We start from the raw sequence: 27,608 nt of genomic DNA, 5'->3' as shown, positions 1-27,608 counted from the left end.
AAGGTCATCACATGGATGTCAGTCCACAAGCTGTTGCAGATTCTCTCTTCAGTTTAGTCCGAGATGAAAAGCCTGAATACACATTCCGCCAAGTTCAAGGACAGTTCCTGTGCTCCTTTTATAAAAGTATTGAATAGTCTCCTAGTATGACAGATGGACTCTTGACCTCACAGTATACCTGGTTATGGCCCTGTGCCTTATTGGCCATTTGCTATGCACTTTAACTGTGTCATCTTATCCTTTATTCTGTTATTTTTTCCCTTTGTACTACCTGAATGCATTGAAATAAAATGAAAAGTAAAAGGAAGATTTTGACTACCTCCATGCATGTGACAATGGTAAACTAACTTACCAACTTAACATCAAAATTTCATAGTCGTAGGACAAATGCATTTTTTAAAAGGAGGTCCTTGCCTTGCGCATAGGAATTCTTCAGACAACTCTTCTGACAAACCTTGGCTGCTGAGAAACTCTTTATTAACTCTTGTGCAATGAATTGGGGACGTACACATGGATAATGTTTTCTTTCTGTCCATCTATTTCAGATTAAGTTCTGTAGAAATATCATGGGCCATGGGCTACGGATGAAAGAGGGGAACACGAGGGGAAACTTCACTCAGAGTTTGATGAGAGCGTGGAATAAGCTGCCCGAGGATATGGTAGATGTGGGTTATATTTCAACATTTAAGAGAAATTTTCGAAGTTTTACAGTTACAAAGTACATTTATAGTCAATGCATGTATACAACCCTGAGATGCATCTTCCCGTAGGCAGCCATGAAATAAAGAAACAAAATGTAAACCATTTAAACACCCAATATGCGAAAAAAGGAACAAATCACAGAAACATCAAAAAATGAGCAAATAGCACAAAGAATATTAAGCATTACACTGTAGAGTCCCCGAAACAGCTACTGAGTCAGTTCAGTTTAGCACTGTGTTAATAATGGCAGGCCTCAGCTGCAGCACCTCAACAAACCAGAAACACATGGAACATGAAGCTCAGAGTACTCAAAAACTGGTACCACCAACTGAGGACATTAAACATCAAACCACAAAGTTGCTGAAAAAGAGTCGTACAGCCAAAATCCACACCACCGAGGCATTTGAACCTGCAGCAGCGAAAGAGAAAGACAGGTCAAATGCTGGCAGATGGTACTGAACACTCACTCATCTTCTGCTCTCATCCTCATACATTTCAATCTTCCTTTACGTTTTAATCACCAAGGAGTAATGCAGCTGACAATGGGTTTGCGTTCCACCATTAGGAAACAATGCCTGCATACTCCGCTCCCAACCTCACCAAATCCCCAGGAGATATCAGAAACTACAAGCACAATTGTTCATAGTTCAGGAGAAGAAGCATATTTAAAGTTTCAATTTAAATTTTAATTTGGATTTAAATTTTAAATTTGGATAGATACAAGGATGAGAGAGGCATGGAGGGCTATGGTCCAGCTGCAGGTCAATGGGACTAGGCCAAATAGTAGTTTAGTATGGACTAGATGGGCCAAAGGGCCTGTTTCTGGCTATAGTGCTCTATGACTCTGTAACACTGGTTTTGATTTAAAAACTGACTTTTGTGTATTTCAAAATCACATTTTTTATCTTATTGATAATTCTGAGCTTCCAAATTTCAACCAGTCATAATATCAGTGATGCTATTCCTTGCTACCTGCATTCAGTCTTAGAATTATCTTATTATTCAATTATCCAGTTACATAATGAGGCAATATCTAGTTTGTACTTAATACTAACATTCTCATTTGATCCCTGTCTAGTTATATACCAATTCACAAACGTGGGGAACTTTACCTTAAAATTTAAAGGTTTTGACACTGCCCCAGTCTCTGATGCCTGTGAGGAGTCTTAAATCAAAGAGGGTTCCATTTATCCAGGGGGAGATCATTATTAATCAGATAATCCCCTCTCATTCTTGCTATTGTGTGGTGAGTTAAAGGTCTTCACCAATTATTGTACCTGAGTGGACAGAAGTACTTGGGTTGAACACAACTCCTTTATACTGCCTTCACCACGGTCTTAGTCACAAGCCAAAATGACTTCCTTTGAGGGATCTCAGGTTTGCTCTTAAATTCCTTTACAGGACCTTAAATAACTCATTACACCTGGATTCACCCTAGATGCAGGATTTTAATCCAAAACATCAATAATTCTTTCCCTCCCACAGATGCTGCTGACCCATGTTCTTCCAGCAGATTGTTTTTCGATTTCAATTTCAGCACCAGCTGTGTCTCCATTGATCTGATGGGCAGATGTGAGTTTGGGTAAGTTGGAAGTGTTGCATTATGAGAGTGTAAATGAGGGTAGGATGTCCACAGCGATTGATAGCGTCTGGAGAATGTTGTACAACTGAGGGGTGTACAGGCTCCCTGAAAGTTAAATTATAGGGTGGTAAAGAAGGCTTTTAGCTTGCTGGCCTTCATCAGACAGGGCACTGAGAATAAAAGCTGACATATTATGTTATAGTTGTATAAGACATTGGAAAGGTTGAATTTGGAATATTGTATTGCATTCGGTTTTGTACACCTTGCTCTTGGAAAGTAGGAATCCTGGAACAAGTGCAGAGGAGATGTATGAGGATGTTACCATGATTTGAGGGCTATGAAGAGAGGTTGAGTAGGCTGACACTTTTTTATTGGAGTGTAGGAGAATAAAGGGTGATCATGTAGAGGTGTATAAGATTCTGAGGGGCATAGATTTACTCAATGTCCATGGGCTTTTTCCAAAGGCCAGGGAACAAAGAAATAGAAGGCCAATGCTTAAGATAAGATGGGAAAAATTTAATGAGAGCTTGAGGGATAATGTTTTCATTTGGAGAGTGGTCAGTATATGAACTGAGCTGCTAGAGGAAGTGTTTGAGACAGCCACATTAACACTGTTTAAAAGGTTATTGAATAAGTGCATGGATAGAAGCACTTAGAGGGATATGGGCCAAATGTGAATAAGTGGGACTAACTTAGGTGGGACTCTTGGATGTCAAGGATTATTTGGGCTGAAGGGCCAGTTTCCATGTGTGGTGTTGTTGCTTTGTGTGATGTAAGTAGTGAGACCATATATTGAATTTTTTGTTGTGGCTAACTATAAGATAACCAATAATAACTTCAAATATTTTCCCTCTGCCAGATGTTGAGTTAACTGGCTTATAGTTTTCTGGTCAGCCAGGCAAGTTTTAGAATCTGAGTGTTCCTGCTTTCTTTCTATCTCCTGAATATTGTACTCACACTTGCTATTCTCTAATCTTACACAAGTCTAGGAAATCTGGAAAGTTGAAACCAATGCATCAACTTTCTCAACAGCCACTTCTGAGATCCAGTAGCACCCAATGCCTTGTCAGCCTGTGAATCTGACAGTGATTTGGAATTGTCACCACTTGCTCTGTTACATGGACAATGAACAGATCCCTTCCTTTGCTCATTAATATGCTGTTTCTACTCAGAAGCAATCCAGTTTGAATGGACACATAATTTGTTTTTTTCTCTCTCTGTGTATGCATTATCTAATGATTTGAATTTGGTGATGTTAATAGGAAATTCATTGTCAAAAGGGACTGAATTATTTGGTTTTCTAGGAAGAGGATGACTTTGTGAAATTGATTTTTATTGCCCAATTACAAATTCGATCTGTTTGGAAATGAAGCTCTTGGAGACAGTGGCTCTGAGAATTTTGGAGTCTTGCAACTCAGTCTCCACTACTCCCCCTTCCACTTAACTATCCTACAATTTAAATTAAACAATAGAAAATTAAGTATAATATAACGATTGTTACTTGATTTGTCTTAGTAGCTGTGCCTCTTGCTGGTGAATCATTTCCTTCCTTCAAACTATAGAAAAGTCTCAGCTATTGCAGCGCTATCCCACAGAGCTCTACACGATGGAAGTTCTTCCTTTGTCACACAATAGAAGAGCTTCAGGATGTGACAACCTATAGTTATAACTAGAGGCTATAGATTACAGGTGAAAGTGGAATATCCAAGGGGAACGTGAGAGCGAACCTCTTCAGTCAAGAGGGTGGTGAGGTTGTGGAATGGGCTGCGGCAGGAGTGGTGGATGTAGATTTGATTTCGACATTTAAGAGAAATTTGAATAAGTACATAGATGGGAAAAATGTGAAGGGCCATGGTTCAGATGTGTTTTTAAAGGACTAGGAAGAATAGCAATTTGGCAGGGACTAGATGGTCCAAAGGGCCTGTCTCTGGTGCTGTAGTGCTCTAAGACTATGACAATGATGTCACACAATGGAAGACCTTCAGGAAGTAATAACCTATATTTAAGTTGGTAGATTTTGAGGAGTTTTATTGAGGTTTGGATGAAGTTTAATACAAGAGTTTGGGACGATAGGAATAGCTTGCTTAGGGCTATGTAATTAATGGGGCAACAGATGTAAGATGTAAGGTAGGAGGAAGGGAGGATGGGAGGACATGATCCCTGATTAGTCTACAAACTGGAATATTTCACTGGGGCATCTTGAAAAGGTAGCTCAGAAATGATATTCAGTATGTTCAAATATTTGCAATGGGTATGATGGATGAGGAAAGTTAATAAGAATAGAGTTGTTTTGGCCTGGAGCACTGGGCAGAAAACTTAAAGAGGCATACAGTACAGGGAGTAAGAACTTATTCTTGCATGTGTTCATTGAGTGATACAGTGGATTTTGTACACTGCTCTAGTTCTGAGCCTCTGCTCCAGTCTGATGTCAAACACATAGCATAGTTTTTCCAATATTAAATAATTGACACACATGATGAACGATGGATGTTTCCATCAGAGAATCCAAAGTTTTATAACTTTAACATTTCTAGGGAGTTACTGGAAATCACAGTGAGTGAGTATGAACAAGTCTCAATACCTCAGCAAGCCAGCAGAAACTTGTGAAGGGTAGGTTATGCCATTTAATTTAGTTGATCACTGACATGATGGAGAAGGCAAGAAATGTGAACACTGAATTTCACAAAGGACTTGATTACATAGTAAAGGTATTCTACATTGAATAATGACCTGGATATATGAAATCAAATTCCTCCTTGGCAGCTGGGTTTTTTGAACTCTATTAATTGAATAAATTTGAAATTAGATATCTATCTTCAGTAATGGTGAGCATTAAGTAGATATAGAATAAGGCACTTTCATAATAAACAGAAAGCTCCTGAAAGACCCAACTGTATATTAAATTAAAATGTTTTGAGAAAAGAAAGGCACAGCTGCTTTATACCTTTAATGCAGTACAACATTTCATTTCACAGGAGTGCAGTAAAAAATGACACGAAAATATATTAGGAAATATTAAAGCAGTTGAAAAAAGTAGTTTAAAAGATCTATATTATTGAATGTTTTAGAAGAAGAAAGTGTGGTAGGAGGCAGAAAAATTTAGGGAGGAATTTCAAATCAAGACGTTGTCTTTGTAGTTGCAGGCATGAGCATATATTGAAGAATGATTATCACTCAGGCTCAAAAGACCAGGATTAAAAGAACACAGACTCCCCTGAATGCCTTGGAGAATGCTTCAAAAGAACAAAGATGATGATACAATAGAGACCCTTTAGGATAAAGAACTTAAACTGAGGTGTTGGATAATTAGGAACAGGGGATGAAGAGGCCACAGTGTGAGATAGAACACAGGCACTGAATGTTGAAGTGTCTTGGAGGGTAGTTGGGCAGAATGATTCAGTCATTACTAGCTTGATACTATGGTATGAGATTACAGAACCCAGAGCTGTACTGTCTGGAACGTAGGAGAATAAAAGATGATTTTACAGAAGCTTTTGATATATTATGTAGGGGGGGGAGGGGGGGCTAAACTACCTAGCAGGGAACTTAGGACTGGAGGGGAGGGGGAAATTATTAAAGTTTTGCTTTTTAGGAATGAAATTGGTTAAAAAAGACACTTTAATGGCACAAAAAATGTTCATCTGGAAATTAACTCTTGAAGTTTTCAGAGCTGTGTTCAAGTTTATTGTCATTTCAAGCATATGCATGAAGCATACCAGATGAAGGAATGTTCCACCAGACCAAGGTGCACAACACAGTACATATAACTCACATACAATGCATAAAGTAATATTATCTCAAATAAATTAATAAATAATATGGTGCATTTACGACACAAGTTGAGAAGTATATAGTACAACATTGCTAGTGTTTTATGTGTGATGAGACCTAGGTGGTGACAGGGAGTTTGGTATTCTCATAACCTGGGGGAAGAAGCTCTTTCCCATCCTAACAATCCTTATCCAAAAGGATGGATGGGAGGGTTCATTGACAATGCTAAGAACCATTGGTTACCACCTGTCCTATTTTTCAATTGTGATTACTTTTGAAAAGAATTTTATTAACTCCAAAGTGCTTTATGATATCCTGAGGTCATGAGAGAAGCTCTATAAATGTAAATGTTTATTGTGTTTCTTCCTGCTTTCTAAATCTCCCAGCAAAATTACAATAGAGTGTGGAGAAATCCCCACAGTAATTCACCTTATGAGAACAGGTCACAGAGAAAAGTAATGAAAAGCAGCTCACTGCTTAACTTAGATGATTAAAACATTCTGTGCTTTTTGAAATAAGGAAAATAATTATTTTAAATAGCGGACAAATAAAGGCTTTTATGATGAGGGTTTTTGAAGAAGTGGATAGATAAGCTATTCCCTTTGGCAAGCAGGTCATTACAAAGGGCTATATATTTAAAATTACTCTGAAAAAGTCTAAAGTGGAGATGTGAAGATTATTTTGCATCCAGTCATTTGCTGCAATTTGTACTGCTTCAGCTGAAAGGAAGGAGAACCTGATTTGCAAAGTAACTCTGAAAGTGAATTGGACAAAAATTTAGTGTTATAGTGGGGAAGCAAGACATGGAAATGAGCAAACTGCAATATAAAAGATACACCACAAAACGATGGGCCATAGCGGTTAGTGCAATACTTTACAATGTTAGAGATTGTCGATCAGGGTTCAGCTTCTGCCACTGTCTGTAAGGAGTTTGTATATTCTCCCCGTGACTGTGTGGGTTCCCTCTGGGTGATCTAGTTTCCTCCCATATCAGAATCAGGTTTATTATCACCAGCATGTGACGTAAAATCTGTTAACTTAGTAGCAGCAGTTCAATGCAGTACATAACATAGAAGAAAAAATAAAATAATAATAATAAATAACTAAATAAGTAAACATTATCCAGTATACTTTATACAGTATACTTATTGAATAGATTAAAAATTGTGCAAAAAAACAGAAATACTATATATTTAAAAACAAGTGAGCTAGTGTTCAAGGGTTCAATGTCCATTTAGGAATTGGATGGCAAGAGGAAGAAGCTGTTCCTGAATCGCTGAGTGTGTGTCTTCAGGCTTCTGTACCTCCTACCTGATGGTAACAGTGAGAAAAGGGCATGCCCTGGGTGCTGGAGGTCCTTAATAATGGACACTCATTTCTGAGACACCGCTCCTTGAAGATGTCCTGTGTACTTTGTAGTCTAGTACCCAAGAGGAAGATGACCAAATTTACAACCCTCTGCAGTTTCCTTCAGTCCTGTGCAGAAGCTGCCCCCATACCAGACAGTGATGCAGCCTATCAGAATGCTCTCCACGGTACATCTATAGAAGTTTTTGAGTGTATTTGTTGACGTACCAAATCTCTTCAAACTCATAAAAAAGTATAACCCTGTCTTGCCTTCTTTATAACTGCATCGATATGTTGGGACAAGGTTAGATCCTCAGAGATCTTGACACCCAGGAACTCGTAGCTGCTCACTCTATCCATTTCTGATCCCTCTATGAGGATTGGTATGTGTTCCTACATCTTCCCTTTCCTGAAGTCCACAATCAGCTCTTTCATCTTACTGATGTTGAGTGCCACGTTGTTGCTGTGGCACCACTCCACTAGTTGGCATATCTCATTCCTATACGCCCTCTCATCACCACCTGAGATTCTACAAACAATGGTTGTATCATCAGCAAATTTGTAGATGGTGTTTCAGCTATGTCTGGCCACACAGTCTTGGGTATATAGAGAGTAGAGCAGTGGGCTAAAAATACACCCCTGAGGTACACCAGTGTTGATTGTCAGCGAGGAGGAGACGTCATCACCAATCCGCACAGATTGTGATTTTCCAGTTAAGAAGTCGAGGATACAATTGCAGTGAAAGGTACAGAGACCCAGGTTCTGCAACTTCTCAATCAGGATTGTGGGGATGATGGCATTAAATGCTGAGCAATAGTCGATGAACAGTATCCTAATGTAAGTGCTTGTGTTGTCCAGGTGGTCTAAAGCCATGTGGAGAGCCATTAAGATTGCATCTGTCATTGACCTATTGTGGTGATAGGCAAATTACAACAGGTCCAGGTCCTTGCTGAGGCAGAAGTTCAGTCTAGTCATGACTAACCTTCATTTCTGTTTACCAAAGACATACGGCTAGGGTAAGTGAGTTATTGGAAGCTATGTTGGTATTGGAAGTGTGGCGACACTTGCAGGCTGCCTAGTAGAATCCTCATTGATTTGATTTGATGCAAAACAACACATTTCACATGTACAAGTGACAAATAAAAGCTCATCTCTGATCTCCCTCTTTCCTTCCACCTCACTGTTTTCCTTTTTGCTCAGCTTTGCTTCATCCACCAAATTTTAAATGCTACAACCCATATCTAAGTCAGATATACTATTCAAAATTAGCAATGGCTCATCCACTAAAATTGGGTAACACTGCTGTTGATCACCAATCATACAGAAAAGAAATATTTACCATGTCTTTCTGCTCTCACTCCCTAAACCAATTTCTTATCCATTTTGTCAAAGACCCTCCTACTTGACCAACTTCACTTTACCAGCCTTTTATCAAACACTTTCTGAATATCTACATCTACAACCCCCATGCTATCCTTATTATTTCTTTAAGCTAGCTCATTACAAAACAAAATCAAGTTAATCAAACACATTTTGCCTTCCACATTTGACTCCCCTTCATAATTCTGACTTGTCCAAGTGCCCATTAACCTTTGATCCTGATTAACAATTTAAAAAGCCTCCCATCTATTGAGAGGAAACAGGCATTTACTTTGCTCTTGTTTACTTACCCTGTTTGGACAAGAGTCCAAGGTCTATTTAAGGAATACCTGGAGCAACTAGTACTGGCATGTTATATCTTTTGGTTATTTAGTCATACAATGTAAAATGCAGAAGGCCATTTTTTAAGATTTGTGATTATCTTTATTTGACACATGTGCATCAAAAGATCGAAATCTGCAGTGAAATGCGCCGATTTGCATCAAGGACTGACACAGCATGTGGAGTGTGCTGCATGTGCCACTATGCTTCAGGAAATGGATGTCCTCTCCTGATGAATTCAAATGTGTGATTTCGTGAACTTAATAAATAGAGTCCATCACAGTGGGTGCTGGCAATGACTGAACCCAAGCTCGAAGGAAAGACAGACTCCCATGTAGCGATAGCAACCAGAGTTTATACATTGGAATTCCAACAGAACATCAGTGGCTTGATCGAGTGACACTGCGAGGTAAAACATTCTCGAAACCAGGACTCTGCGATAAGTGCTAAGGAGCATTCACTTAAATAAGACAGGTACACAGAATCTCTGAGCCTATCAAGATAAACTTGATAAGGTTAAACAATTAATGATACTTATTAAACAACAATTACCCAGTTAAGGTGCTCTGGAGACCTCAGAGCCCTATGCTCTCAGGCTCCCCCTAAAGGACCAGAGAGCTCATTACATTGTCATAGAGAGTAAAAGTAAGAAGGTGTCATGTTGAACACAAATTGAAACACGTCCACAGAATTGCATATGTGTGCAGATCTTACACACCACTTCAGTCACCTTGGGCTTCTGTCTCACCATTCCCCTTCTCCTCTTTACACTGGTGATCTCACCTTTCCACTCTCAGTCCTTATGACTCAAAACATCAACAGCTCCTTTCCTCCCACAGATGCTACTCAATCTGTTGTGTTCCTCTAGCAGACTGTGTGTGCAGATCTGCAATGGTTAGGGCAAATATAAGGTCCTCTTTTCAGCAGAAAGATCCAGAAAGTAATTTAAAATAATTAGCAAACAATCATGGGTGACATAAGGAAAAGCCTTGTTTGCACTTATTATGCCTAAAAAAGCCCGTGCAGATTCAGTTGCAACTTTCAAAAGAAATTGCTTGAGTATTTGAGGATAATTCGTTGGGCTACGATGCAAAAGAGGATGATGGTTCTATTTTAAATATTTTTTGAAGAGCCGACACAGATTCAATGGGCCAAATTTCTGTGCAGCCCATGCTGCTGGTTAGACAGGCAACAACCCCCATGTTCATATAATATTCTCTTTCACGGCACTCTTCATCCAGTAATTGAGGGAACATCTTACATGTAATTCTGTTACAGAAAAAAGACAGTTGGATCATTATCTGAGAACTAACAAATTTGTTCTTCCCAGAGATTCAAACCAGGTTGAAACCTATTATAATTATTTAATGAGTTGAACATTAGTGTCTAATAACAGTCATAGTTATGACATATGGTAATTTTTTTTCCACAACTATTCTTTTGCAGAGGAAAGACAGAGAATTATGCACTTTATAATGTTATAGTAATTCATTATGTACTAATAATTCATTTGACAAATATCAACATGGTCATTTATGTGATAGAATGGCTGGAAGCAATTCTAAACTGTAGAAGATTCTGTCCACTGTTACGAACCCCGTAACTGGGTCACTTACCAGCAAAGATGGAGACGTCCGTTGAAGTCTGATGATACTAATTTTAACAGTATTTATTAGTAAAAATACACAAAAATAGTATCAATGCAAATATACAGATAATATATGTCGTCAATACTAAATCTAAAAGTGCGGGTATAATAATAATCAATAAGAAATAAGCTCTATCGTTGTCTAGGGGATAATGTATTGTCCAATGGAAATATAAAGTTCACTCAGTTCACGTAGGCTGCAGCAGTTGGGGACTGCTGTGTTGCAATTGTTGGAGAGAGAGAGAGAGATTTAGGAGAAAAACTTGCTGGCTTTCCTTTATGATTTCGATCCATCGGTGTCTCGTTGGTGTGGCTGTTTAAGTGTGACCTCTCCTTTAGCTAAACCATTCTTCTGTGATGAGCTCGCCACCCCAGGCAAGGGAGGATGCACACGAGCTCTCACCGGCTTTTGCTACTAAACGCTGTCACGGGATTTCTAGCGTTTCTCCTTGTGCGTCTAAAGGGGTTGTTCCCCAGACCCCTCTTTTATCCTTACTCACGGGGTCTCAGATGTCAATCAGGTTGGGATGATGCAATCCCTCAACCAGACCACTCTGGTTGTCCCCTGAGGGTTTTCAATGAATAGTACAGTAAATACACAATTCCGTCTCCAAGAGACTATGGCCGTTGTCAGTGGTTCCGTCTTGCTGAGGCCAGGACACATTCCAAACCTTGTGTATTCTCTCTCATTTCCTGGGTCCCAGACCCGAATTAATAGCCATCTTGCGATTCTCAAAAAGGAGGGGGTGACTTTGTACCCTTTGGCCCCTCAGGGTTGCTTCACATTCATAACACCATACACCTGAAGGGCAGTGTCTTTTCTTATAGTCGGTATGTCTAAAATCACATTGGTTTTTGTATTTGAAGTCACAATATGTTCAGAAAAGGTAAAGGTTGCATTTTGTCCCGTCCCATCCTCTTCCTCCATCCCATCCTATTTTATCATATCTTATCCAAGAAATGACTTTCAGTAAAGTGTTTGCACACTTAGTCTCCAGATTCAATAAATGATGCAAATGTTTTACTTACACATTTGCCTTATGTTTGCCAGACACTGTTGAACATTAATAATACAAAATACTGTATGTCTCGTTCATTTGCAACACCGACAGCAGAGGAGCTGTGTGGCTTTGGGTTATTGCACAAACCAGATCCTCCGGGCTCTCATTCTGTGGGCGTCGCCTGTTACAGCCACTCAGGGTAGGAGGTACCGGAGGTGGTATTAGAGAGTGCAGTGGAATCCATTCTAGGATAAAAGGATAACCTCTGCAGTCTGGCCCTCCCGTCAAAAATGCTCTCCCTGGACAACTAACTGTATTACCTTTGTACACAACTGACCTACCATGAGATGAGGATCTGATGCTTGCTTTTACTTACAGAAACATGACTCCTGGACAACATCCATACGCCATTAAACTTCAGGCCATGCTGCTCAGAGTCTTGTGTTAATATTATTTTGTGATTGTTTTGTCCTTTAACTTAACTGTATGTGCTGTATCGTAACTATATATACTGTGTGAGACTATATGTATTTTGAACATTAGCCCCCGAGGAACAATGTTACATTTAACTATATACATATGTATGGTTGAATGACAATAAACTTGAACTAGAACTATCCTATTCTATACGATGAGAGTGTGGTAATAAACAACAGGTATAAAAGAAAACCACATTTATATAAGAATCACATGCTGTTTAATCCCAGTACAGTAATGGGATAAGAACAACACAGCTCAGTGTCTCACTGTTAGAATGATGTTAGGATCACATCAAAAGATGAGTATAAAATCTACAGTCTAAAGAAATTTGCCTCCTCTGTGTCAAAATAACATTTTTGCAACAGAAAATTTACATTTAGGTGAACAGTTTAATTAAGGGCTTTAAGGATGAATAAGCTTTTGAGAAAGGATTCAATTTATAATGAGAAACATCAGCTGCAAAATAAAAGTAAGCAGAATGGTGCCGCGTGGAGTATCATTTTGTTGTCTGTTATCTGTACTAAGGTTTTTCACTGTAATAGAAATGTGTTCTTAAAAAAATACTTTGTATATTTTTTCCTTCCTGTCTTAAAAATGTCAATTCACTATGGATTTCAATCCATAATAGATTCAAGGCTCTCCCACAGGTCACCTATGAGCCCATTCTTTAAATCTAAAGCCAAGATAGCGATTTAGAGTAGGAGGTATGGGTAATTTCCTGCATTCCCTATCCCAGAGTCAGTGAAACCAATTAGGTAAGCCCTACTGCTGAGCTCAGCTGGTTCAGTACTGCACGGGGACAGAACCAGCAGTTATCCTGGGCTGATGGCTTTGTTCAGTAAAAGGCCATGCATAAGCCTAACAAGGCATCGGGGGTGGGGTTCACTGCAGGCACTTGTGTATGAGTCAACACTCAGGATCAAAATGAATATATACAACAGGGCAGATTATACCTGGCTGCCATTCAATAAAATTGCTCTTTGAGTTAAGTCAATGGTAATGGGCTCTTTAGTGTACAGCTATGAAAGCAAGCTGAAAAAAAGGTTAGCATTAAAAAACGCATAAGTGAATTCAATCATATACCATGTAATGGTTCTCCTATGAGTGTGCCTGGCATCTGGTTGTTAATGGATGCTTACTTTTTGAGTATTTCCCATCTGTAATATCTGAGATAGTTTAGTATTAGCAAAATGCCTATATTTTACAAGAAATATTACTCAATTAAGTGGTTACAACATAGTTATTATTAAATATCTGCTGTAATATTTAAAATTCTATGCCAGATTAGGTATTGCTGATTGATGGCATAAGTAAACTTAAGTCATCTTTTTCTATTCTTTTACTCTTGTGATGTACAGTATGTAAATGCATCCTTCCTTTCTGAAACCTTTTTATACTGCTTCAAACCTCAACCCACACAAGAGGTCAAGAAACATAGAAAGAAACTCCTTTAATCTATTTTTTTCACCTATTGTGAATTGGCTCCTTCTCCTTCCAGAAGAGAGAGACTTCAGAAAAAAACTGTTCTTTACCTGAAAAAAAATCATAAATAAAGAGCAACCTACCATTAGAGCAGTTTTTTGATATTAATTTTTGAATACTTCAACACTGCAACATTGGACAGTCAAGATTATTTGGCACAAATGTGTAATTCTGTAAATTTACATGGCCCAGGAAGTCAGGCAGTATAAAGCATTAACTTGAAATCAAGACACACAAAATGCTGGAGGAAATCAGTAGATCAGGCAGCATCTATGGAGGGATAAAGCTTTGATTTGGGTACTGTGTGAAAGCAGTAGAAGCGCACGTCCAGTGAAGAGCTTTAAAAACCAAATTTCCTAAAAAGGGGGGTACCACCTAGAGCAGTTGTCATCATGGAAGTGGTCTGAGTTAGAGTGGTAAGGCTTTCGCTCAACAGGGCTTTGACGAGAACAGGCGGCAGCAAGGTAGGTAGGTGAGTTCATTCCTTATTTCTTACTACTTCTTTCTTATTTAACTCTTGAGGGAATAGGGGGTATATCTACAGAGCCATTGTTCTGTTGTGTGTGTCTGACATAGGATTTCCGGGAGATTACCGGTGTCCCTGACGGCCACATCTGCACCAGATACATCGAGATGCAGCTCCTAAGAGTCTGTATTAAGGAATTGGAGTTGCAGTTCGATCACCTTTGGCTTGTTAGGGAAAGTGAAGCAGTGATAGACAGGGAGGCAGTCACACTAAAGCTACAGGAGACTGATAAGTGGTGACTGTCAGGAGAGGGATGGGAGAATGTCAGATAGAGGAGAGAGCCCCTGTGTCTGTCCCCTCAACAATAAGTACTCTATTTTGAGTACTGTTGGAGAGGACAACTTACCTGCAGGAAGCAACAGTAGCTATGCCTCTGGCTGAGGCTAGCCCTATGGCTCAGAAAGGTAAGGACCTCAAGAGGATGGCAGCAGTAATAGGGGATTCTATAGTTAAAGAGACAGATAGGAGATTCCGTGGACGCGAAAAAGAAACATGGAAGGTAGTTTGCCTCCCAGGTGCCATGGTCCACGATGTTTCTAACTGCATCCACAATATTCTGAAAGGGGAGGTTGGGCAGCCGGAAGTCATGGCACATATTGGTACCAACGACATAGGTTGAGAAGGGGAGGAGGTCCTGAAAACAGAATACAGGGAGTTAGGAAGCAAGCTGAGAAGCTGGACCTCAAGGTTAGTAATCTTGAGATTGTTACCTGTGCCACACGACAGTGAGGATAGGAATAGAATGACTGTGACTAAAAAATTGGAGCAGGGGTCAAGGAGTCAGATTTCTGGATAATTGGGACCTCTTCTGGGGTAGGGTTGACTTGTTCAAAGGGGACTGGTTACACTTGAATCTGATGGGGATCAATATTCTTGTGAGTAGATTTCCTATGGCTGTTGGGAATGGTTTAAACTAAAATGGCAGAGGGATGGGAACCAGTATGATAGAACTGAGGATGAATGTAAGGAAGAACAAACCAATGATTGGGTACAAATCCAGAAAGAGCGAAGAGTTAAACTGTACCACAGAGACAAAATTCAAAAGGCTGAAGAATGCAGGACTGAAGATGCTGTATTTAAATGTATGTAGCATTTGGATGAACTTGTGGTGCAATTAGAGATTAGTCAGTATGATGTTGTGGGCATCACAGAGTCATAGTTGAAAGAAAGCCATAGTTAGGAGCTTAACATCAAAGGATATACTTTGTATTGAAAGGACAGGCAGGAGGGCATAGGTGGTGGTGTGGCTCTGTTGGTAAGAGATGGAATTACATCTTTAGAAAGAAGTGACATACAGCAGAGAATATTGAATCTTTGTTGGTGGTGTTATGAAATTGCAAGGATAAAAAAACATTATGGGAATCAAATATAGGCCTTCAAATAGTAGCCAAGTTGTGGGGTTGAGATTGCAAAGGGAGTTGAAATAGGCGTGTAATAAGGGTAATGACACAATTGTAATGGGGGATTTCAATATGCAAAATCAGGTTGCTGTCAAATCGCAAGAGAGGGAATTTGTTGAATGCCTATGAGATGGCTTTTTAGAGTAGCTTGTGCTTGAGCAGAGAAAGGTTATCTTAGATTGGGTGTTGTGTAATAACCCAGATCTTATTAGGGAGCTTAATGTAAAGGAACCCTGAGAAGGCAGTGAACGTTATATGACTGAATTCATACAGCCATTTGAGAGGGAGAAGCGTAAGTCACATGTATCAGCATCACAATGGAGAAAAGGGAATTCCAGAAGCCTCAGAGAGGATCTTGCCCAGATGGATTGGTGAAGGATACCAGTGGGGATGACGGCAGAGCAGGGATGACTGAAGTTTCTGGGAATAATTCACAAGGCACAGGATAGATCTGTCCCACAGAAGAAGTAGTTCTTAAATGACAGGGGTAGGCAAAGGAAGTTAAGGACTGTATAAAACCCAAGGAAAGGGCATATAAAGTAGTAAAAGTGAACGGGAAGTTAAATGATGGGAACCTTTTAAAATCAGACAAAAGGCAACTAAAAAAGCTATAAGAGAAAGGTGCAATATGAAGGTAAACTAGCCCATAATATAAAGCAGGATACTATAAGTTTTTTTTAGTTATATGAAGAGTAAAAGGGAGGTGTGAGTTCCACTGGAAAATGATGCTGGTGAGGTAATAATGGGGGACATAGAGATGGCAGATGAACTTAATGGGTACTTTGCATCAGTCTTCACTGTGGAAGCCACTAGCAGTGTGCCAGATGTCCGTGAGTGTCAAGGAGCAGGAGTGAGTGCCATTGCTATTACAAAGGAAGAAGCCCTTGGCAAACTATAAGGTCTTAAAATATGTAACTCACCTGGATCAGATGGACTACATCCTAGAGTCCTGAGAGAGGTTGCTGTACAGATAATGGATGCATTGGTCATGATCTTTCAAGAATCACTTGATTCAAGCATGGTCCTGGCGGACTGGAAAATTGCAAATGTCACTCCACTCTTTAAGAAGGGAAGAAGGCAAAAAGAAAGGAAATGATAGGCCAGTCAGCTTAACCTCAGTGTTTGGGAAAGTGTTGGAGTCCATTATTAAGGATGAGGTTCAGGGTACTCGGAGACTAATGATAAAGTATGTCAACATCAGGATGGTTTCTATAAAGGGAAATCTTGCCTGACAAATCTGTTAGAATTCTTCAAGAAAAGTAACAAGCAGGGTAGGCAAAGAAGAAGTAGTGGATGTGATTTAGTTAGATTTTCAGAAGGCATTTGATAAGTTCCCACACATGAGGCTGCTTAACAAGATAAACTCCTATGGTGTTACAGGAAACATACTGGCATGGATAGAGGAATGGCTGACAGGTGGGGCAGTGAGTGGGAATAAGGGGACCTTTTCTGGTTGGCTGTCAGTGACTAGTGGTGTTCCTCAGGAGTCAGTGTTAGGGCTGTTAATTTGCACATTGTTTGCCAATGATTTAGGTAATGGAATTGATGGCTTTGTGACAAAGTTTGCAGATGATATAAAGAGGTGGAGGGATAGGTAGTGCAGATGAAGGAATGTGATTGCAACAGGACTTAGTCAAATTGGAAGAATGGGCAAAGAATTAGCAGATGGTATATAGATATCTCTGCCGCATCTGCTTCAGAATGAGGCTTTTCATTCCAGGATGAAGGAGATGTCTTCTTTTTTTAAAGAAAGGGGCTTCCATTCCTCCACCATCAACTCTACCCTCAAACGCATCTCTCCCATTTCATGCACATCTGCTCTCACCCCATCCTCCCACAACCCCTCTAGGGATAGGGTTCCTCTTGTCCTCACCTACCACCTCACCAGAATCCAGGCCAACATATAATTCTCTGTAACTTCCGCCATCTCCAATGGGATCCCACCACCAAGCTCATCTTTCCCTCCCCCCACTTTCTGCTTTACGCAGGGATCACTCCCTACATGACTCCCTTGTCCATTCATTTCCCCCCCCCCCCATCCCTTCCCACTGATCTCCCTCCTGGCACTTATCCTTGTAAGTGGAACAAGTGCTACACCTGCCCTTACACTTCCTCCCTCACCACCATTCAGGGCCCCAGACAGTCCTTCCAGGTGAGGCGACACTTCACCTGTGAGTGGGCTGGTGTGGTATATTGTGTCCGGTGCTCCCGGTGTGACCTTCTATATATTGGTGAGACCCGATGCAGACTGGGAGACAGTTTTGCTGAACACCTGCGCTCTGTCCGCTAGAGAAAGCAGGATCTCACAGTGGCCACACATTTTAATTCCACGTCCCATTCCCATTGCAATATGTCAAGCCACGGCCTCCTCTACTGTCAAGGTGAAGGCACTTAGGTTGGAGGAACAACACCTTATATTCTGTCTGGGTAGCCTCCAACCTGATGGCATGAACATTGACTTCTCTAACTTCCATTAATGCCCCACCTCCCCTTCTTACCCCATCCCTAATTTTTAATTTTTTTTTCTCTCTCTCTTCCCCTCTTGCAATAACTCCTTGCCTGTTCTTCATCTTCCTCTGGTGCTCCCCTCCCCCTTTCTTTCTTCCATGGCCTTCCATCCTATGAAACTCCCCCTTCAGCCTTGTATCCCTTTTGCTAATCAACTTCCAAGCTCTTAGCTTCATCCCTCCCCCTCCTGTCTTCTCCTATCATTTCGGGTCTCCCCCTCCCCCTCCCACTTTCAAATCTCTTACTATCTTTTTTTTCAGTTAGTCCTGACGAATGGTCTCGGCCTGAAACGTCGACAGTGCTTCTCCTTATAGATGCTGCCTTGCCTGCTGTGTTTCACCAGCATTTTGTGTATGTTGCTTGAATTTCCAGCATCTGCAGATTTTCTCATGAGATGGTATACAGTGTTGGGAATGTATGATAATGCATTTTGGTAAAAGGAACATTAGTGCGGACTATTATTTATATGGGGACAAGGATCAAACATCAGAGGTGCAGCGGGACTTAGCAGTCATTGTGCAAGGCTCCAGATTTGCAGGTTGAGTGTGGGGTAAAGAAGGTAAATGCAATGTTGGTATTTATTTCAAAGGGAATGGAATATAAAAGCAAGGAGGCAATGCTGAGGTTTTATAAGACACTTGTCAGACTGTACTAGGAGTATTGTCAACAATTTTAGGCCATATATCTCAGAAAGGAGGTGTTGTCATTGGAGACAGTCCAGAGGAGATTCATGAGGATGGTTCTGGGAATGAAGGGGTTAACCTATGAGGAGCATTTGGCAGCTTTGGGCATGTATTCACTGGAATTTAGAAGAATGCATGGGGGGGGGAGGGGGGAGGATCTCATTAAAATCTACCACATGTTGAAAGGAATAGATAAGGTGGATGTGGAGAAGATGTTTCCTTTGGCAGGGGTATCCAGAACTAGAGGACAACCTTTTAGACCAGAGGTATGGAGGAACTTTTTTAGTCAGAGAGTAGTGAATCTGTGGATGTCCTTCCACAGACTGCTGTGGAGACCAAGTCTGCGGCTATATTTAAAGCGGAAGATGATGGTTTCCTGATTGGATAGGGCATGAGGATATGGTGAGAAAACAGGTATACAGGGTTGAGTGGGATCCAGGATCAGCCATGATGGAATGGTGGACAGGCTTGATGGGCTGAGTGGCCTAATTCTGCTTCTATATCTTTTGGTCTACAGAAATAAACAGTTGACTTTTTGTGCTGAGACCCTCCATCAGACCTCCAGCTGAGTTTATCCACCATTTTTTTGTGTATTGTTGAAGATTTCCAGCACCTGCAGCATCTCTTCTGTCTGATTATTTAGAGATGTTGGTTTCTGCTGAAAAGCAGAACTAAAACAAAGAATAAAAATAATAAAGCAGCTACTTTGCTTCAGCTATTCGGCACTTGAACCAACTTGCAACCTGTCACTACAGCAACACTTACAACCTCTTTGTATTAAAATAGACATTATTTGTTCTAGTTGTGTTTTCTTGTTAACTAATTGTTTAATTTATAGTTAATTTATGTTGTGAATGCTGCTTTACTGATGCTTTATTCCTGTGATGCTGCTGCAAGCAAGTTTTCCAATGCACTTGTGCATATGACAATAAATTCCAGTTTGACTTTATTTTAAGGCTATACCACTTTAAGGATTGCATCACCTGACTGGCTATGGGTTACAGGTAAAGGTCAGCTAATTAATTTCTGAGCGAGTTGAAGAGTGTTGGCAATTCATCTAATGTATTCTCGAAGGTCTCATTTGAGGTCTTTATGGTATTGCACAGTCCTCACCCCTTGTGACTGATGAGATCCAGCAACAATTACTTTTGTCTGTCTGGATTAGCTGCCAAAATGACTCAATACTCAATGTAAACTCTTACTTCTACTCTCTTCATTCTTTAGAGAACTTGAAAATGCCTTGAATCTTGGTGTTTTTAGATGTTGTATTGTATACCCATTCAGTTAAACCATACAATTTTCTGCTCCTGGTTCACATCCATGTGTTGCAAAGGAAGATGATTAGAATTTAATATTTGCCTTCAGACCTGATGTAGAAGTTCAATCAGCACTTCTGCCACCGAGTCTCAGTATATATACTGGAAAAAAGACTTGGTAATTCAAACCGACAAGGGTGCTTTATTAAATAAAAGAAAGGCTTACAATGTCTAGACAATATTTTGCAGCCATGCCTTTCTTCTATAAAAACTGACAGCTTCCAGCAAATTCCATTCTAAGAGATATTCCAATCTAGTGTAGTCAGTCACATGGTATGCTGCTTAAAGTGGAGCAAACATAAAGAGCAATCGTTGTTAACACCCAATATTACACAAAAATAAGCTGCTGATGGGAACTCTGCAAACTCTGAGCTGAAAGGCGTATTGCATTGGCAAATATCAACCAGGATTGCAAATGGATTTTAACTCAGGTTCTGTCGGCTCTGAAAACCTGTATGCGGAAGTAATACAAATTCAAACACTCTGGATCCTCACAATCATCTGCCCCCAGGCCAGATACCTTAAGCGGCTAATGAATAACAGGTCTGGAAGTTATGGTAGCAATCAGGATTGACCCCATTCACCAGTTTAAATTTGAATTTTTAACCTGTTTTTTTATGTGCCTTGTCCTTTTGAGGCACCCCTGAAAATCCAGCGATAGCTAAAGGTAAATCCAGATCAGAACTTGCTCAATGTTTCATTACATCATGGAACAAAATACATTGAAGATTCACAGAAGAGTACAGCACCGGAACAGGCCCTTCGGCCCACGAAGTGGTACCAAACTGATTAAATTAATAAGCAAATATCAACTAGGCTAATCACCTCTGCCTGTACAATGTCATATTCCTCCATTTCCCTCACACTCATCTGCCTATCTAGGGCCACTTAAAAGTCTCTAATGTATCTGCCTCTCACCCCATCCTGGGCAGTGCATTCCAGGCATCCACCACACTCTACGAAAAAGCTTGGCCCTCACATCTCCTTTGAATTTACCCCTTCCAATGTTAAATTCATTTCCTTAGGTTTCATTCACAGCAGATTTTTTAAAATTTAGTTCCTATGAAGGACAGTAAATGAGAACAATTAAATGTTCTTGATTGAGGGTAGAATGGAAAGACTACCTGGCACTCTAGAATAGGAAGGACTATTGATTGGGAGTTTACCAGTACTGATATAATTTTTAAGAGCCTCTAAAAACTTTCAAATTTTGATTAGCCCTGAAGCAAATACCTCTGGTTGGTTTACATTGTCTTCTGGACTTGTAACCTTTACAAACAGAACCAGAAGCTGATTTTAGAAGAAAGTGTTATAGTAAGACAGATATGTTATTAACCCTCCTGGACACAATTGATCTGGACAGCACCCAGGTGATTATCCATCTTGTTAGGAAAAAAATCATCATTATTTGCATCTGGAAGACAGTTGGCTGTGCAAACCCATCTGGGAAAGAGTTAATTGGATTCTTCACCAGCGCCATCTGGCAGCAGCAATATCTCAGCTTGCTACACTCACTACTAATAAATCTTATAATGATAATTATGGCTTTGTTTCAGTGGTACTGATTAAGTTTCAGTGGTAGTTACATTTTATACTAAGATTTATATTTGTGAATTCAATAGAATTCTGTTATCTGCCAACAACAAGACTCAGTGTTTCTGCCTGTTGTTTCTTGTTGGCAAAAACACCCCGATAGCCCTGAATACATGGTGGTAACATATATAACAATAAAAATCAAGGTAAAAATAATCTAGGTCAGTAACACAATAATCTTTAGCATGACACTCTGGTGAAGGTAGTAGGGCTGCTGCCTCAAATCTCAGATCTTCACTGAGCAAATTTTAATCCTGATGTCTGGTGCTCTCTCTGTGGAGTTTGTATGTTCTCCCTGGATTCCACTGGGTGCTTTATTTTTCTCCCAAATCCCAAACATGACCCAAAGTAGGTTAAGTAGCCACTATAACTTGCTACCAGTGTGTAGGTGAGAGGCGGACTCTGGGGAGCGGTAGGAGTGCAGGCTTAATAAAATGAGAGTGGTATAAGATTTGTGTAACACACACAAATGCTGGAGGAACTCAGCAGGCCAGGGAGCATCTATGAGGAAAAGAGTACAGTCGGTGTTTCAGGCTGAGATCACTTGTTTAAGATCAGTGTAACTGGGTACTTCATATTTAGTGTGAATGGTGTGATGAATAGCCTGTTTTCATGCTGTAAGACTCGATGAGATGATTCATATGTCTAGCTATACAGGGTGTTTTCTCTTTTTCAGTGTTATCTATCAATGACAGAGGAATCTGTATGATACTTGTCATGTTGGCTCTTGGCCCTGTTTCTCTCTCTTTACAGATGCTGCCTGTCTTGCTGAGTATTTCCAACATTTTCTATTTATATTTTCTTTGTGTCAGATACAACTCCAAGCATGAGATACTTCATTGTTGAGGAGACCACACTAAGAGAACTGTATGCAGTACAGCTTAGATGATGAGGGCAATTGAATTACTATGCCTTGGTACATGTGACAACAATAAATCAATTTATCAGTTGACGGATAATGGCAGCTAACAAGTACTTGGATTACTAGAAGATAGAGAGAAACTAAAGGGCACGTGTTGCTTTGATAAAGTTTCTTGGTACTCCACTCAGTCAAATGTTGCCTTTAGCTTGAGAGTAGGTTCCCTCCACCCTCTTTCCATTCAGTTCTTGCTTTGCAGTTGGACCGGGAATTTGATGAAGCCTAATCTTTGTGGCAGATCTCAAATTGAGCGTTGGGAAGCAGGTTGTGGATGAGCAGTTGCTGCTTAATGGTGCTATTGATTACTTGTTCCATCATTCTGCTGACGATTGGGTGGAGGCTGACAGGTCAGTAATTGACTGGGTTAGATTTGTTCAGCTTTCCAAGGATACGGCATGCATGCCAATTTTCCACATTGTCAGCTGAGTCAAAAGGTTTATAGTGGATTTCACGTCCCCTTCTGTTTAGCAACCAATGAAGTTTAGTCACAAAATTATTTATCAGTCACTCTGTAAAGCACAAGCAACACACTATACTGGTTGAGTAGTGAATAATGTAGACACAGTAGCCACTTTCTTAGGTATCTCGTGCATGGTCTTCTGCTACTGTAGCACATTCTATCTATGTTTCTATCCACTTCAAGTTTCGACATTTTGTGCATTCAAAGATGCTCTTCTGCATACCACTGTTGTAATGTGTGGTTATTTGAGTTACTGACAGCTTCCTGTCAACTTGAACCAGTCTGGCCTTTCTCCTCTGACCTCTTTCACTGACAAGGTGTTCTGCCCACTGTACTGCTGCTCACTGGATGTTTTTTTGTCTTTCACACCATTCTCTGTAAACTCTAGAAACTGTTGTCAGCAGTTTCTGAGATACTCAAACCATTCCATTGGGCACCAACAATCATTCCAAGGTCAAAGACACCTAGATCATATTTCTTTTCTAATTCTGATGTTTGGTCTGAACAGCAATTGAACCTCTTGACTATGTCTGCATGCTTTTATGCATTGAGTTCCTGCCACATGATTGGCTGGGTAGATCTTTGCATGAACAAGCAGGTTTACAGGTTTACCTAATGAAGTGGCCATTGAGTGTAGGCAACACTGCACCAAAGAATCAGATAGTTACGGAGCATGTTCTGACCAGTTAAATCAAACACTACATAATGTCATATGGATTGAATTCAATGGCAATGCACTGGCATGAACTATAGAATGCAATTCTAAAGGAATCAAATGAGATTGCCTTTCAGACATGTTGTGTCATTGATTGTTGCAAACACTTCAATACTTGCCCGTGTCGTGTTGGACTCTGCTATAATGCAGGTAAATTGTCACAGTGAAAAACCTGTCTTGCATGCTGTCCATACAGATCACTTCACTGCAACAGTAAAGCATGGGTAAACAATAACAGAATGGAAAATGAAGTGTAACAGCTGCAGTGCCGCAGGACAATAAGGCTATGCCACGGTAGACTGGCAGGTCAAAAATCCATCTTTCAATACTAAGGAACCATTCAGTAGTCTTATAACAATAGGATGGAAGCTGTCCTTGAGCTTTGAGGTGCTAGATATTGGGATCTACTCCTCCCAATGGTTACTTTGCTGTCCATGATTATTCTGTGCTGGACATTACTCTGGGTGAGCAGATTGTTCACTTTGCATTCTGTTACGGCAGATTCCCAATGCTGCTGTTTAGATGATTGATGCCTTATTTTAAAGTATGATTGGTCCTGCTCCTGATATTTCTTTCTACACACCTTCTAAACCCCATCAAATTCATAATCACTCATTCTGACTGCCTGCGTAGTGATGGATGAATAAGAGCTGTACATGATCATGAAGTTCAAAACTAAATTGAATTGAATTGAATTGACTTTAATACTTACATCTTTCATATACATGAAGAGTAAAAATCTTTACATTATGTCTCTGTCTAAATGTGCAATGTGCAATTTATTAATTTATAGTAAACAGTAGGTACTACAGGACAGTCAATATAACATAGAAATACAATTGTATCAGCATGAATTAATCAGCCTGATGGCCTGGTGGAAGAAGCTGTCCCGGAGTCTGTTGGTCCTGGCTTTTATGCTGCGGTACCATTTCCTGGAACAGTTTGTAGTTGGGGTGACTTGGGTCCCCAATGATCTCCCAGGCCCTTTTTACACACCTGTCTTTGTAAATGTCCTGAATAGTGGGAAGTTCACATCTACAGATGCACTGGGCTGTCTGCACCAGTCTCTGCAGAGTCCTGTGACTGATTGAAATACAATTCCCATACCAGGCACTGATGTAGCCAGTCAGGTTGCTCTCAATTGTGCCCCTGTAGAAAGTTCTTAGGGTTTGGGGGCCCACACCAAACTTCTTCAACTGTCTGAGGTGAAAGAGGCACTGTTGTGCTTTTTTCACCACACACCGACCGGTATGTACAGACCAAGTGAGATCCTCGGTGATGTGCATACTGAGGAACTGAAAGCTTTTCACCCTCTCAACCCCATATCCATTGATGTTAATAGGGGTTAGCCTGCCTCCATTCCTCCTGTATGGTATTCAACACTTGAGATGAGCTGTTGATTCTCATGGTTACTAAAGCTGCCCTTCTGCTAAATTGTAATTAAAGATCAGATCAGCTGTCCACTTTCTTACCATCCTATTTGATCCAAAATAATGGTTTGGTTTGAATCCAGTGAGTGCTGCTTCATGTCTTGTTCCTCAGCTCCCTAATGCAGTAAATCATCATTTTTTTTTGCTGCTTCAGCTTTGTATCCCTATCTAAATGCCACTGCGGAACAGCATGGGCTTTCTCCATCTCACAACTCAGCTCAGCCATTCTCCATTCTGTGCACTACCATTCACAGTTTAATCCCCTCCTTTGTCTTTGCTTTTTGGGCTTCCTGTAATCACTTGTTCACCAGTCCAGTCCTGCTCTCTCATTTTTGTTCACCTTGTGTTAGTTTTCGTTCTTCCACTTTCTTATGCATTTCTAGCTGGAGTCCGTCATGACGCTGGAACATAGACTGTTTATTCATTTCCATAAATGCTGCCTGTTCGGTTGAGTTCTTCCAACATTTTGTGTGTGTTGCTCCAGATCTCCAGCACCAGCACAATCTCTTGAGTTTACACTGTCACCTTCAAGTCAACTTCAACCCAGTCTGGCCTTCTCTTTCTGTACTCTCTCATTAACAAGATAATTTTGCCCACAGAATTGCCATTCTCTGGATGTTTTTTTATCTCACTACTCTCTGTACACTTTAGAGATCATTGTGCATGAAAATTCCGGGAGATCAACACCTTCTGCGATTCTCGAATCATTCCATCTTGCACCAACAATGATTCTACGGTCAAACTCACTTAGATCACATTTCTTCCCTATTCTCCAGCCTCCAGCCTGGTTGTATGAACATTGAATTCTCCAATTTCTGGTAATTCCCTCCCCCTTCCCCTATCCCAGGTCCCTCTCTGCCTCTCTCCCCTTTCAACTTTCTGCTCTTTATCCTCTCCCCCTCCCCCCTTTATCTTTCCTCTGATTGGTTTTCCACCTGGCGCCTCTAGGCCCTACCCCCTCCCCTATCTCTATTACTGGGCTTCAGTCCTCTCTTCCCCTCCATTCCTGATGAAGGGTCTCGGCCCGAAACGTTGGCTACTCTTTTCTCACGGATGCTGCCTGACCTGCTGAGTTCTTCCAGCATTGTGTACGTATTCTTTGATCCACAGCATCTGCAATTGTATTTTTGTGTTTTCTTCCCCGTTCTGATGTTTGATCTGAACAATAACTGAACCTCTTGACCACTTCTGCATGTTTCCATGAATGTTGCTGAGTTGCTGCCACATGATTTGCTGATTGGATATGTGCATTAATGAGCAGGTGTATCTAACAAAATGGCCACTGAGTGTATATTCTGCTGCAGTCAGCACTATGCTGGGTCCATCATTATTTGCTGGCATGACTGAGTTTCCCGCATTACTGACTTTGGTCCAGATGCTGAGGATTCAAACCATATTCTGGCAAATTGAGCACAGATTCACCACTGTTACATCACTGTACCATGGAAAGAGTGCTACAGTATTGAGGTCAGACTCCAATTTTATTGCTAATCTCACTTGGATGCATTGTGCATCAGATCAAACTCCATATCCTCCATTGGATATTTTGGAGGGAATCATTTACTTTAGGTCAATCATATCCGTTTGATGAGGTTAATTCACCTTAACAGTGTGATCCACACACATTGTTTAACTTTACAAAGTGTGGCAATTTTATACGTGTTTAGAGATAAGGTGAGTCTGGCATCAGCCGTGGGGAATTTATTGGAAGGTATTCTAAGGAACCAGAGATATTAAGTATTTGGATAGACAAGGATTGATTAAGGATAATCAGCATGACTTTGTGCATGGTAGGTCATGTCTAACCAATCTTATAGCATTATTTGAAGAAGTTACCAGGAAAACGGATGAAGGCAAGTCAGTGGATGTTGTCTACATGGACTTTAGTAAGGTATTTGACAAGGTCCCACATGGAAGGCTGGTCAAAAATGATCAGTTGCTCAACATTCAAGATGAGGTGATAAATTACATTAGACATTGGCTTTGTGGGAGAAGCCAGAGAGTGGTAGTAGAGGGTTACCTCTCTGATTGGAGGCTTGTGACTATTGGTGTGCCACAGGGATGTTGTTTGTCATCAATATCAATGATCTGGATTGTTAATGTGGTTAACTGGATCAGCAAATTTACAGATGACTCCAGGATTGTGGATGTAGTGGACAGTGAGGAAGAGAATCATGGCTTGCAGAGGGATCTGCCTCAGCTGGAAGAATGGTCTGAAAAATGACAGATGGAATTTAATGCAGACAAGTGTGAAGCCTTACACTTTGGCAGGACCAACCAGGGTAGGTCTTACATAGAAGGGCATGGACACTGAGAAGTGTGGTTGAATAAAAGGATCTGAGAA

Source organism: Hypanus sabinus, chromosome 10, assembly GCF_030144855.1.
Source record: "Hypanus sabinus isolate sHypSab1 chromosome 10, sHypSab1.hap1, whole genome shotgun sequence".
Taxonomy (NCBI): domain Eukaryota; kingdom Metazoa; phylum Chordata; class Chondrichthyes; order Myliobatiformes; family Dasyatidae; genus Hypanus; species Hypanus sabinus.
Note: the sequence above shows the minus strand (reverse complement) of the source record.